General features: G+C 37.3%; 1 protein-coding gene across 1 annotated transcript in view; it reads left to right on the top strand.

Moving 5' to 3' along the window:
• The window catches only part of SPAG6 (sperm associated antigen 6), a 105,049-nt gene that overhangs the window by 18,881 nt on the left and 71,849 nt on the right, over window positions 1-14,319 (top strand).

Genomic DNA, 14,319 nt, shown 5'->3' with positions numbered 1-14,319 from the left:
GAATGATGCTCAAGTTGTTTTGATTGCAAATTCATTAAAAATGCACATTTCAGTCTTTATCTTAATTAGCAGAAGAGAAATTTGTAGATGGAAAGAGAAGCGGGTGGGAGGGAAATTGGGCAAATGAGATATTAATTCTCAAAGACTTTGGTAAATTGGTTAAGAAATTATTTTAGTTTGTCACCCCTCAGAGTATATTGAGTCTTCACTCTGACTCCTAACATAGGGTATTCCAAATCAGACAGGGGCCATATCATAGAGTGAGTACTGTAATGTTAAAAAGATATGGACATAACTTTCTAGAACATGTTTGTATTCAGCCCATATTGGGCAGGAAGGAGGAGGAAGAGAAGGATCACCTTCTCTTATAAACTGACAGCTCAGTGCCTGTACCTCTCTTGTGAAGATTGTGCTGATTAGTAAACAATATATAGGGAACAAAATTTCCCCCACTACTTTATAGAAGTTGCTAAATAATATAAATATATAACACAACAAGAATATGCAGTTTAACAAACATGTAAAAATGACTAACTTTGTTAGTAACCAAGAACTGCATATGAAAACATTAGTGCAAATATCTTTTCTCACCTGTTATTACCTTAGAGAAAAAAGAGTAAAGCAGACATATAGCCAAGTGGCTAAGAGTACTGTGGCATTAAACAGGACCTGAGTTTGAGTCCAAGTTCTCCCACTTAGTTGCTATGTGACATTGGATATGGCTTTTCAACTTTCTGAACCTTTACTTCCTCATCTACAAAAGGAGAGTAACTACTTCAGAATTACTCAGAAATTTATTGTGAGGATGAAAATACATGTAAAGCACTCAGACCAGTGCTTGGCACATGGTCAGTACTCTATAAATGAAAGGTATTAGTATTAATACTGAAGGTTAGAGAGGACCTGATAATGTTTATGTCTATTGGTGGAAACACTACAAATTGTGTCAACTTGTGGAAAGTTGTTTGGTAAAACTAATCTAAGTCACAAAAGAGTCTATGGTTCTTCTAATGATCAACTTTGCTAGTAGTTCATCCTAAGGAAAGAATTCCACAGAATGAAAAACTATATTCATGCAAATGTTATTGGAGCATTGTTTATAATATCAAAAAACCTCAAGTATTTGGCAGGAGTTTAGAGGTTAAATTATGGTAGTTTACTTAATGGACTCACATCCAACAAATTAAAAAGGAAATTGTGAATCCTACATGGTAACATGGAAAAGTGATTATAATGTAAAAAAGGACGAAATTGTGTATTACATTTGTAATAATATAAAAATAAGTTTTTATGTAGACATAAATTACAAAGAGATATATGTTTGTGTTACTAGGGTGGTAGAATTAAGGATATTTGTCTTTATTTTCCAAATTTTCAGGGTGTATACATGTATAAAATAATAACTACCATTTACTGAGTAATTACCATGTACCTGGCTCTGCACAGTATGCTTCAGATACATTATCTGTGCTACCCTTAGGTATTACTCTCTTTGCTTAATTGAACAAAAAAGACAAAAAAGAGAAAGAGCTCATGGATACCGATAACAGCATGGTGATTGCAGGGGGAGAGGGAGGTGGAGCTGAAAGATGGTAAAGGGGAATAAATGGTAATGGCAAAATAAAGAAAAAAATGGAAAAAAAGCAAATTGAGAAAGAAAACTATTGTCATGCTTAGAATGGTTCAGAATTAGTATATTAAAGTTGTTTCCTTAATATCTGGATTTTGGTTTTCCAGATAGGTTCACTTTAGGACTATTGCTTAATAGATGTTGATTGAGAAAACTAAGGCAGTGTTTTAAATCAGAGGCTGGTTATCAGGGGGAAACTGCACAAATATATTTAGTAATTTTTTTTAATGCCAGAGGACTTAATGGCAAACAGATTGTAACATGAGTATTTCAAAGGGTGGTGCCAAAGAGCTTGGAGGGACAGATGTGCAGGTACATTCTCGGGCAGGTGCCCATAAGTAACCTTCCCAGACCTCCCTTTTGTTGAGTGTGAGGTTAAGTGATAATAGTTCATAAATAGGGTCTGTTCTAGGGGTTTCGTTCTGATTCTGTTTTGCTGTAATCTGGCTCCCACGTGGAATTCCCCTGTAATTTCAATATTTCACAGTACCTAAGCTCCCAGGGAGATTTCTGCATAGACGTCTCTGAAGGAAAGGGAATTGATATCTAGAAAGCAATAAAATCAGTCACCATTCACAACGTGAATATCAGTGAAAATAGAGGACTCACCTCCAAATAACCTGATTTCTTTCTCACCAGATTCCTAAAAATGGAATATATTGAGGTTGATGGGAGGACTTCATTCAGTGTTTTCTACTTAGTATTAGTGGTGAAATGTAGATCAGACAGTTTAAGAAATATAAACCTCAAATAGAGATGCAAAAGAAATAAAGTATATCTTTAAGGGCATAGAAGGAAAATATGTTGTAGGAAATAAAAATAAAGTAACATACAATTAATAGAGAAGAGAAACCAATGGACATTATCTGACTTTTCCTTTTACAAGAATACAATTTCTAAATGTTACTTCTATGTATAGATTTTAAAGTATTTCAAAGGGAACTGGGGGCTAACAACTAGAAATAGCAAGTGTTTTTTTAAAAAACTTCTGTTCAAATTGTGTCATTAAATTTTTATGATTGAACCACCAGTTATTGAATACACTGATAAAAGTACCTCTTACTTTGAAGATGTTATTTCTTTATATTTTTTCCTGCTTATTGATAAAGGCTGAAAGAATTATTCTCATATTGGTTGTCTCTTCTTCTACCCACTTTCCCACGCTGCAGAATTATTCTAATCAATGTCAAAACTCTCACTGTTTCTAAAGATTAGTCTTGCTTTGGAGGTACAAGTAGTAAGGCGAGGACCCTGGTGGCTGGAAGTGTGAGGGTGAGGCAGAAGGAACCATGGGGCTGCGGAGCCACAGTGCTTCCCGGAAAAGTGCTTCCCTCTGCTCCTGGCCCTCCTTCCTGCTCCCACCTGGCAGCCTCTGTCTGGCCTTGTTACTGTTTGCAGCACAGCAGCGCTGTGGAGGAGAGCTTCCAATGAACTCCTGTTAAGAGTGTGGCAGCAATTAGAGTACTTGTTGAGGTGAGGACAATAACCTATATATTGGCTGGAAGTGTGAGGAAGGAGGAGTCGTATAAGTACTTTATATATGAATGATCTTCCACATTTGGGCTAAAAAAAAAAGTTCTAATTTTTTATTTTGGGAGCTTTAGCTAAAAATGCTATCTTTTGTAAACTTGGTCTCTTGTAAATTTTGGCTGTTCTCAAGCTGGCAAAAAGGAATATATTTGATTACATGTTCTAAAACATTTCAGTTATTGATAGAATTGTCATGTTATAGATGAGGAAACTGAAGTAGAGAGGTTACAGGATTTATTCTGGTCAGATAGCAATTTATGGTAGAACTGCTTGGCAGTTACTCAAAACCTTTCAGAGATTTTTCATTTTTATGGTGTGAGAAAGAAAAGTGTATGAGAGCTCATAATTCTTTGTTTTAACCTCCTTCTATTTGAAAGTCTCACCAGATACCTCTGTTTTAATCCCTGATGGCTGGTTCCCACATGTGTGACTATTCTTTCTCTCATAGACCTGATTTATATCCTTAGGACCTAAATCAAGTGAGGAGTTTTATTCCAGCTCAGTAGCAGTTAGGAGAGGAGATTGTGGCAGCCAAAGATGAGTGGTGCTTCCAGGAAATGGCTGGTGTGGACACTACGGAAACATTTAGTAGAGTGTTTCCTACTCACTAAGTAAATAAGGTAAGGAAAGATTCAGAGCTGGCCAGCCTGATTCTTTTCCTCCTTATAGAGAATGATGAAATGATTAAAGGAGAACGCAATTTTAAAATTCAGAATTTTTGCAAATATTCTTCTCATGCCATTTACCACCTATATATAATTACCAACATCGTAAATTGTGTGGAAGAGGCTTAGGAAGCAGTAATTAACTTTTTAAAAATCCACATATTATTAAGAAATATCTGAGTTAACTAGGGACTTTGTAGTGTATGACTTAGAGTAGATAAGGATGGATGGGGGAAGGGGACAAGAGCCTGGTAATTAAAAATTATTTTAAAAGCCCTACAGACAACTATCTTCACAGATGCCTGTAGATAATGCTGATTTCTGTTCCATCTTATTCTTTTTATAACATTTTTTTTTATCCTGGAGGGTTTGAAAAACACACATAGAGGCAAATTATGTTTATGAGATTATATATATTATACCTATTTTTATTCTAATACTAGTATTTATTTCCACAAATACTCTCCTATTTACTTAGGTGTAAATGAAAAAAAGATAAAGTATGGACCTGGAGGACATTATGCTAAGCGAAATAAGCCAGTCAGAGAAAGATAAATATCACATGATCTCACTCATCTGTAGAATATAATGAACAACATAAACTGATGAACAAAAACAGATCCAGAGACAGAGAAGCATGGATCAGACCTTCAAACCTCAGAGGGAAGGCAAGAGAGGGTGGAGAGAAGGGGGAGAGATCAACCAAGGGACTTCTATGCATGCATATAAGCATAATCAATGGACACAGACACTAGTGGGGTGAGGTCACGAGCGGGGGCGGGGCAATGGCAATGGGGGGATAAGGACACATATGTAATAATTTAATCAATAAGAAAAAAATAAGTAAAAAAAGAAGAAAAGAAATGGCTCTTCTATGTTCTTTGGGCAGAGAAGAGAACCCAAGTGTGTTAAACATTAACATTTTAATTATAACATTGCTCAGTAGTTACCTAATTTGTTAGTCATTTTGGGGGTTAGTTTGTATGCTAGTAAAAAACATATGTTGTAAATTCTCCTGTATTTTTATTTATTGTGATTTTTAAAGTTATGAACTCTTGGTTAATAAAATCTTCTGGAAATTTTTTTTGGCTTTTTTTTTTTTTTTTTTTTTACAATTCAGAATATGGAACAATAAAATATAATTCTGTAATCTCAGATCCCTAAGTCACTGAGAACTTTATATATGAGGCTAGCAAACAATTTCTTTATCACCACCATCATTATAATCACCAAAAAATATTTGAGACACTTAGCCCTCTACCCCACACAATATTTCTCTGTCTGATGGCACATAACATTCTTTTTCTTTTTTTTAAAAAAAAGTATTTGTATTGATTTCAGAGAGGAAGGGAGAGGGAGAGAGATAGAAACATCAATGATGAGAGAGAATCATTGATCAGCTGCCTCCTGCACTCCCCCTACTGGGGATTGAGCCCGCAACCTGGCTGGGAATTGAACAGGTGACCTCCTGGTTCCTGGACTGATGCTCAACTGCTGGACTGGCACCTAACATTCTTTTAGTCTGAGGCTTGTTTCCTGTGCAAGAAATGTCACTAAATGTGTGTGCTGAGTGAATAAAGAGAAGGGTGTTTGTATCCTAGTGGTTTCATCAATCAGGTTTGAACAGTGCATCATAATGTATTTTTTAAGTTTGAACAAAATTGTTTCTCAAACTTGGTTTATTTTCCAGTCAGTGTATAAATCCTCCTAACATCTTTTAGATATTGAGGGAAAACACACTTTTATTTATATTTTATCTTTATTTACATTTGAATTTCTAGAAGTACATTAGGCATAGTGTACTTACTAAAATTTGAAAGTACTTTAATTAGCATTTCACAAACATCTACAAGAGACTTTAGCTTATTAAAAGCTTTGGACTTTGTTAGCACAAGAATTGTACTTTGACATAAGTCATGTTCATCGTCTTATCTTATTAAAAATTTTAAGATTCATGGTCTACAGGAAATAGTTGCTGTGCAATAACTATGTTGTCTGATGAATTTGCACAGTTAATTTTTGGGGCTTACTTTGCTCTTATCTGTGGTTTTGGATGAATAAACCAGCTTGCTATAAAAATGTAGTGTAAGTTATCTGCATCAAAGCATTTTGCTCAGGATAGAACTCTGGCCTTGAATTAATTGTAGCTACTTAACCCTTTGTGTAGTAGAATATTTCTCTATATCTCCTTTGATTTACACCACAGTTTTACCAATATGGTAGCCACTAGTTACATGTTATTTGAATTGTGACTAGTGTACCTGAGGAACTAAATTCTTAATCTTATTTACTTTTAATTAATATAAATTTAAAAATTGATTATCAATTATTGGAATACTTTTAGGCATGATAAGAACAACTTTGGTATGTGAACTAACTTTTCAACTGTAAACCTTTTAAAATCTAAACAGAGACTAGAATATGCCAATGAAAATGTAGCAGGTTAATTGAGTTGTGCTGTAAGTATACAATATACACTGGATTTCCAAGACTTGGTATGAAAAGAGAATGTTAAATATTTCATTAAAATTTAAGATATTAGTTACATGTTGAAATTATAATATTTTGTATATATTATGTTAAATAATGTACTATATTATTAAAATTAATTTCAAATTAGCCAGTCAGAGAAAGACAAGAACATGATTTTACTCATATGTGGAATCTAATGAACAAAATAAACGAACAAAATAGAAACAAATATACTGGTAGATAAAGAACAGACTGACAGCTGTCAGAGGGAAGAGTGGTTGAAGCGCAAAGAAGTTCACTATATTGTACTTTATAATGGCATATTTCCTGAGTGAAATATTATACAGTTATTAAAAATGTTGGGCTGGCTTCATCCTCAGGAATAAAAGTGGACAGTAGAAGCCCATGGGTACCTTCAAGGAATTACTCAGAGGAAGTCACACTAAAAACTGCTGACCACTTTTATAAAAATATCATGTAAACTTTTTAACCATTCAAAGTCTCATTTCTCATCCAAGTACTAACCAGGCCCGACCCTGCTTAGCTTCCGAGATCAGACGAGATCGGGCGCGTTCAGGGTGGTATGGCCGTAGACCAAAGTCTCATTTATGTCTCCCTTTTCTGTTTCTCCTTCCTTTATAGAGAATTCCACCCAGGCACCAGTGGCCCCTTACTATTTAGCCTCCTCCATGACCTGAGCTCCTTGAGTCAGGGACTTATCTAAAACCGGGGCGGAGTAAAGTGTGAATGCCAGTGAAGTTTGAATGCTAAAATATGCATGTTTTCATTTAAGTTTTTAAAAAGCAGAATGCAAAATTGTAGGTAGATGAATATTATATAAAAGCAAGGTTGCAATATTATATAAAAGCAAGTGGAAAACAAATGAAAAAATTTTAGGTGCAAAAGTATATTTTGTAAGGCTCTGACTCCAAGTAATTCATTTTCTTCACTATAAAATCATATTGGAGTATGGGCAGTATATAAACAGCTTTGGCAATTGCAACAGCATATTTGTTTTTACTATAATTTCATCAAATCATGAAAAATTTGGTTGAGTAGGGTGACTAGATTAATATCATAAGCGGTAGCTAAATTTTAAATATATTTTTGACCTGCTATATTTCAAAAAGATTTTGAAAGGATATAGCTGTATGTTTTAAAGCTAGATGCAAATACCAGCCTATCTTTAAACTGATCAATAAGGCCACGTAAATTTGGATAAATGACAATTCTTGACATTCTTTTACTTTTTAATGAAACAAAATAGAACTTTTTGTAGGGCTTAGGAACAGTGAGTTAGAAGTAGTGTTTGAAAAAATAAATTAAAAAGCAATAAAGTTAAAAGAAATTAGAATTCCTGAGGTGTTTGATATGCATGATTATTTTTAAATTAGGTTGCTAAATACATAGATATCTCTCTCTATTTCCTTCCTTTATTCCTTTTGGAGGATCTCTTCATGTTGAGTTCTTTTTATGAGTTCTCATGATGGATCAGTCAATTTTGCTTTAATTCTCTCCTATATCTGCTTTGTGAGCCAAAAGATTAGTTGAGATTAATATGTTTAGATTACCCCCCCCCCTTTTTTGGCCAATTTTTAGGTTTTCATCTTTTTTTATTTTTTATTTTTTACGTAACCACTTGAGTGGTTCTTCTGTTATGACTCCAAAACACGACTGCAAGAATCAAAGGTAGAAAGAAGATCACCTTCCCACAACCAGAAAGCCCCCCCACCCCCCACCCAAGGCCCTTTAGAAGGTATGAGAGGTAAGCCTCGGTTATACATGGCGGTTGCAGGCTGTAGTTGGTCCACAAGTGGATGTTTTTTATTTGACCTGCATTATGTTGTCTCCCACAGCATTCTTTAAAAAAGAAAATTTTTAAAAAATTGCTAACACTTAAAAACCAGGCAATTTCACCTTAAAAATCAGATTTCTGGCTTCTCTTGAAAAATCCAAAGATCTGACAACAGTATATTCCTACCTGGCCACACTGTGCTGAAGCTGAGTAACTGCTGCTCTGTAGCTGGTGCCATCACTTTTCAGTCTATTGCTGCTCCTCAACTGGGTATTTTTCTTACACCCTCTGGCTTCACTATTCTAGTTACTTGCCTGGGCCTTGTGGACATTTCAGTTACCACTCTTAACCTACACAAAGAACTAGCCATAAATAACAGTTAAGAGGAGGGATTGAGGCCATTGTGAGAACTAAAGCAAAATTACTTTTGCCTGATTCAGCTAGTTTTACCCATTACAGTCATGCCTATTGTATGTTGCTGGGCATGCCTGTCTGCACTCTTCCCTTCTAGTCAGCAAGAAGTCATTTTAATAATCCATTCATCCAGCTTTAGATAGTATTAATTTTATAAATGTTGTTGATCTTAAAAGTCCCCCCTTTTATTCATCTTGTTTTGTTTTAAAATTAAATCTGAAGTTATACTGAGCTTTATTATTCTAAATAGAAGATATTGATCCATTTAAAAGGTAACACTTCACACCTGTCAGTGAGAGCACTACAAGCTCAGTCTTTTATTTTTTACTAGAGGCCTGGTGCACAAATTCATGCACCAATGGGGTCCCTCGGCTTGGCCTGCAGGATTGGGCTGAAACCAGCTCTCTGACATCCCCCAAAGGGTCGTGGATTACCAGAGGGCACAGGCCAGGCCGAGGGAACCCACCGGTGCATGATTGGGGCAGGGGAGGGACACAAGAAGTTGGCCAGCCAGAGAGGGACCTCGGGAGGGCTCCAGGGTATGACCGGCCCATCTCACTCAGTCCTTATTGACTGGACCCCAGCAGCAAGCTAACCTACCGGTTAGAGTGTCTGCCTCCTGGTGGTCAGTGCATGTCATAGGGAGTGGTTGAACAGCCTTAGCATATCATTAGCATATTACGCTTTTATTGGCTGAACAGATGACTGGACGACCGGACACTTAGCATATTAAGCTTTTATTATATAGAATGGGGGACGTGGGGGAAATCTGAAAACAAAAATCTGTGTTCCAAGAACAACGCAGAATAAAATAAGAAGAAAGCAACTGTCTAAGAATCAGAGTTGTCACCCCAAATTTTCACATTATTAATAGTCAAACAATTTAAGCCTCATAAATGTTATTAGAAAGAATCATGGAAAATCTGAGACAGACAGAACTGTGGTGGGATGACCCCCACCACCAACCCTTGTTGAGGAGGCTGCCTCAGTTCCTTCATTCAACAATGACCTATTCCTGAGGTCCAATAGAACTAGTTAGAACTAGTTGAAAACAACTGACCAGCAAATTTGAAGACTGTATATTCAGTTGTCTACAATGTAGGTAATAAATGGGTTTTATTATTTTTTGACCATGGAAGGTGCAACTAAGTTTATTCTCTCTGACAATTTGCAATCTAAAAATGTTAAAAATTATTAATAACCCTTAACATTTAAAAAATGTAATATTTTAACTTAAATGTAGTGGGCATGGATTAAGGCAAGAGGGGAAGTGTGAAAAAGTAAATGGATAATATTTTTAGTGTATATTAGAAATTCTTTGAAGAATAATTACATAGTCTTAATATTTTCTTTAAAGGAGACATACATCCCCACCATTTTCTTTTTAAAATATATTTTTATTGATTTCAGAGAGGAAGGGAGAGGGGAAGACAGAAACATCAATGATCAGCTGCCTTCTGCACACCCCCCAGTGGAGATTGAGCCCACAACCTGGGCCTGATGAGGAATTGAACTGTGACCTCCTGGTTCATAGATCAATGCCCAACCACTGAGCCACATCCTGCCAGGTGATTCCTACCATTTTAAAAATAAGAAACTTTCTGCCATATTGAGAAATAAGCCAACAAGTTTATGTTTATTTGTCTCTTCTTTTATTATTTATTTACTAGAGGCCTGGTGCACGAAATTCATGCACTCAGGAGGGGGGTGTCCCTCAGCCCAGCCTGTGCCTTCTTGCAGTCCAGGAGCTCTTGGGGGATATCTGACTGATAGCTTAGGCCCGGAGCGGGCCTAAGCCAGCAGTCAGGCATCCTTAGTGCTGCTGCAGAGGTAGGAGAGGCTCCTGCCACCACTGCTGTGAGCCTGGCTTCTGTCTGAATGGCGTTCCCTCTGTGGGAATGCACTGACCACGAGGGGGAAGCTCCTACGTTGAGCGTCTGACCCCTGGTGGTCAGTGCACAACATAGTGACTGGTGGTTCCGCTGTTCGGTTGATTTGCATATTAGCCTTTTATTATATAGGATTGTTATAGTAATGTTAACACATTGTGGACCGATCACGAGAATTCTCGCTTCATATTACACAGTGTTTTACAAAGTATCATACTTTAAAAAGATATTAGCTTGTAAGAACATGTAATTAATAACTTCAAAATGCAATGGGTATTTAATTTTAAAGTGTGTCTTTTAACATTTATGTAAAACATTTTTTGTACTCGTTCAATAGAAACTTATCTGGCCACTGGGTAAAGCTAGCAATAAAACTACTAGTCCACAATGTGTTAATATAGTTAGCCCTAGCAAAAGCTACATGTATGGACAAAAAACATGCTCATATATCTTTTACTTAAAAAACAACAACATATATATATGCAGCCCTGGTCAGTGTGGCTCAGTTGGTTGTGTGTCATTCAGTGCACTCACTGAAAGGTTGCTGGTTTGATTCTCAGTGAGGTCCCATCCTTGGTTGGGGCATGTGCAGGAGGCAGCCCATTGATGTTTCATTCTCATGACAGTGTTTCTCTGTCTCTCTCTCTCCCCAAAAATCAACTAAAGGAAAAGAAATATGTAATTACATTGAAGAAAATTTGGCAAATAGAAGAAAAATATATCCCCAATAGTACCATCAACCCAGTGTAAATACTGTAGTATGTTGCTATAACATATAGCTTCCTTTTCTCTGCATTTTTCTTTGCATAACTACTACTAATCTTGTTTGTTATTAATAATATATGATTATGTCAGTTGTTATTGCACAATAGAAGGTGTAATTTAAAAAAAATTTAATATATTTTTATTGATTTCAGAGAGGAAGAGAGAGGGAGAGAAAGATAGAAACATCAATGATGAAAGAGAATCATTAATTGGCTGCCTCCTGCATGCTCCACACTGGGATCAAGGCCACAACCCAGGCATATGCTCTGATTAGGAATCGAACCCTGACGTCTGGTTCATAGGTTGATGCTCAACCACTGAGCCACTCCAGCCAGGCAGAAGGTGTAATTTTTAAGAATTAATCTTTTTTGCCCTGGCTGGTGTGGCTTAGTTGGTTGGAGCATCATTCTGAGCACCAAAAGGTTGCCAGTGCAATTTCCAGTCAGGGCACAACTTAGGTTGCGGGTTCAATCTCTGGTGGGGGAACATACAGGAGGCAACTGAATGATGCTTCTCTCATACCTCAATGTTTCTCTTTATCTTCCTCCCTCTCTTCCCCTTTCTCTCTAAAATTAGTAAAACATATCAAACATATCCTTGTGTGAGGATTAAAAAAAAAATACTTCCTGAAGATTCACTTAAAATTTAAAACGAGGCTAAGATATTTTCAGATATGAAAGATAAGTTCTTGGGTCACTGTTTTTTTTTTCCTGAGCACCTAGCAGAGTCTTTTAGAACAGATAATGTTTTACTCTATTATTCTGCTTCCTCAACATATGGTCAAGTTTCTAGCACATAGTAAGCACATAGTAAGCACTTAACGACTAAAGGAAGAGAGGAAAATATGCACTTACATTAAACACAAAAGAGGACAGAATTACATGAGGATGCTTTTGGCTGTAAGTTACAGAATTATCAACTACAAGTGGCTCAAACAATAAGGACGTTTTTAATTTCACACTAGAGGCCCCATGCACGAAATTCGTGCAGTGGGGGTGGGTGGGCGGGGGGAAGAGTGTCCCTCAGCCCAGCCTGCACCCTCTCCAATCTGGGACCCCTTGGGGGATGTCCGACTGCCGGTTTAGGCCCTGTGGGATCGGGCCTAAACCGGAAGTCAGACATCCCTCTCACAATCCGGGACTGCTGGTTCCTAACCACTCACCTGCTGATTGCCCCTAACCACTTCTGCCTGCCAGCCTGATCACCCCCTAACTGCTTCCCTGCCGGCCGGATCGCCCCCACTGCCCTCCCCTGCAGGCCTGGTCGCCCCCAACTTCCCTCCCCTTCTGGCCATCTTGTGACGACATGGGGGTGGCCATCTTGTAACATGAGGGTGTGAGGGTCAATTTGCATATTACCTCTTTATTATATAAGGTGACAAAGTTCAGAATCAGGGCAGCTCCAAGGTTGGTTATGCAGCTGAACAGTGTCATGGAAGACCCAGGTGTTTTTCATTGTTGTACTCAGCCATCCTCAGCATATTGGTCATTTCTTTCATTATAATTGCAAGATGGATGTAGGAGTTCCAGATGCAATTAGCAGACATGTTCATGTCTGGCAAAGAGGCAGTGCTTCCTCCTGTGTATCTCTGTTTACGACTGAGGAAAACTTCTTACAGATGCTTTTAGCTGATTTTCTATTCAGATTCCATTGGCCACTATTGGTTCATAAGCCCATGCCCTGGCTGACAAAGGCTGTTGGGTAGACACCAACAGTCCCTGGCATCTAAATGCCAAAGGAAGCAATAGTAGGGAAGATGAGAAAGATATGCCATAGGAGAAAGAGTAGTGATAGCAGGCAGGTTGAAAGAGCCTGTGGTATAGTAGGGTGTGCATTATGCAGATACCAGTTTTGTAGAATTGTCTAAATTTGGAGATGTAAATTATAGGAAATCACAAGCACAAAATCACTAGCTCCAATCAGGTCCTTGAATGCTTCATTACTTTCATGATAAATCTTTCTTCAATGATATCCCAGCTTTCCCCACATGTAGCATCACTACTCTAGAGAGAACAGAAGACAGTTTAGGATGGAATTGGGTAACAAATTAAAAGAACAGTGTTTGCCTTTTTATTAACATTATAGAGTTCAGGTAAAAGAGGATATAGCATTTTGTTATTTAAGAAAAGGATAAGGCCTGGCCAGAGTGGCTCAGTTGGTTGAGCATCTTCTGGTGCACCAAAGGGTTGCCAGTTTGATTCCCAGTTAGGGCACATACCTGGGTTGCAGGTTTGACCCCGAGTTGGGGAGCATGCTGAGGGCAGCTGATCAATGTTTCTCTCTCACATCGATCTCTCTGTAGTTCCTTTCCTCTCTCTATGCATGTCCTTGGGTGAGGATTAAAAAAGAAAGAAAAGGATAAGCCCTGGCTGGGTAGCTGAGTTGGTTAGAGTGTTATCTCGATACACCAAGGTTGTAGGTATGATTCCTGGTCAGGGCACATACAAGAATCGACCAATGAATGTGTAAATAAGTGGAACAAATTGATGTTTCTCTCTCTAAAATCAATACATTTTAAAAAAGAATAAAAAGTGTGGGGATTACAAAGATAATGGATTTTTTTAAAGAACCTTAAATTTTTATTAATAGTACTTTTAAACAGTTGTAGTCTCCTGCATTTTCTTGACTCTCAGACTATGTATAAAAGTAAAAATGCATAAATATATGAACAAATCCTTATACTCTCTAGAAACAAAATGTTCAAAATGTTCAGCCCATTATATATATATGTGTGTGTGTGTGTGTGTGTATATATATATGTATATATACACATACATATATATGTGTATATATATATATATACATATATATGTGTGTGTGTGTGTGTGTGTGTGTGTGTGTATATACATACATATATATGTCGTAAGAGTTTCCCTCCACGTCCTGCGTGGTTCAGGGTTCGGGTCTGGAAGTGGAGCCACACACAAATGAAATAGAAAAGACACAAGATAATTTGGGAATATGGGGGACCAGGCGAGTAAGTCCAACTCAGGGAGAAGGACTTCCTCCGGTGCTCAGGCCTCACCAAGCTTTTATAGTGAGAGGTAAACAAGGTAGTGATTACCATAGTTACACAGTTCTTGTGAGTTTCACTTGTTTTGACCATGGTTACACTTCCTGTACTTCCTCATCCCATTAGCTTTCCCAGATAAGATCTAG

This window comes from Myotis lucifugus, unplaced genomic scaffold (assembly GCF_000147115.1).
Source record: "Myotis lucifugus unplaced genomic scaffold, Myoluc2.0 scaffold_132, whole genome shotgun sequence".
NCBI lineage: Eukaryota > Metazoa > Chordata > Mammalia > Chiroptera > Vespertilionidae > Myotis > Myotis lucifugus.
This window is presented reverse-complemented; position numbering and strand designations above follow the sequence as displayed.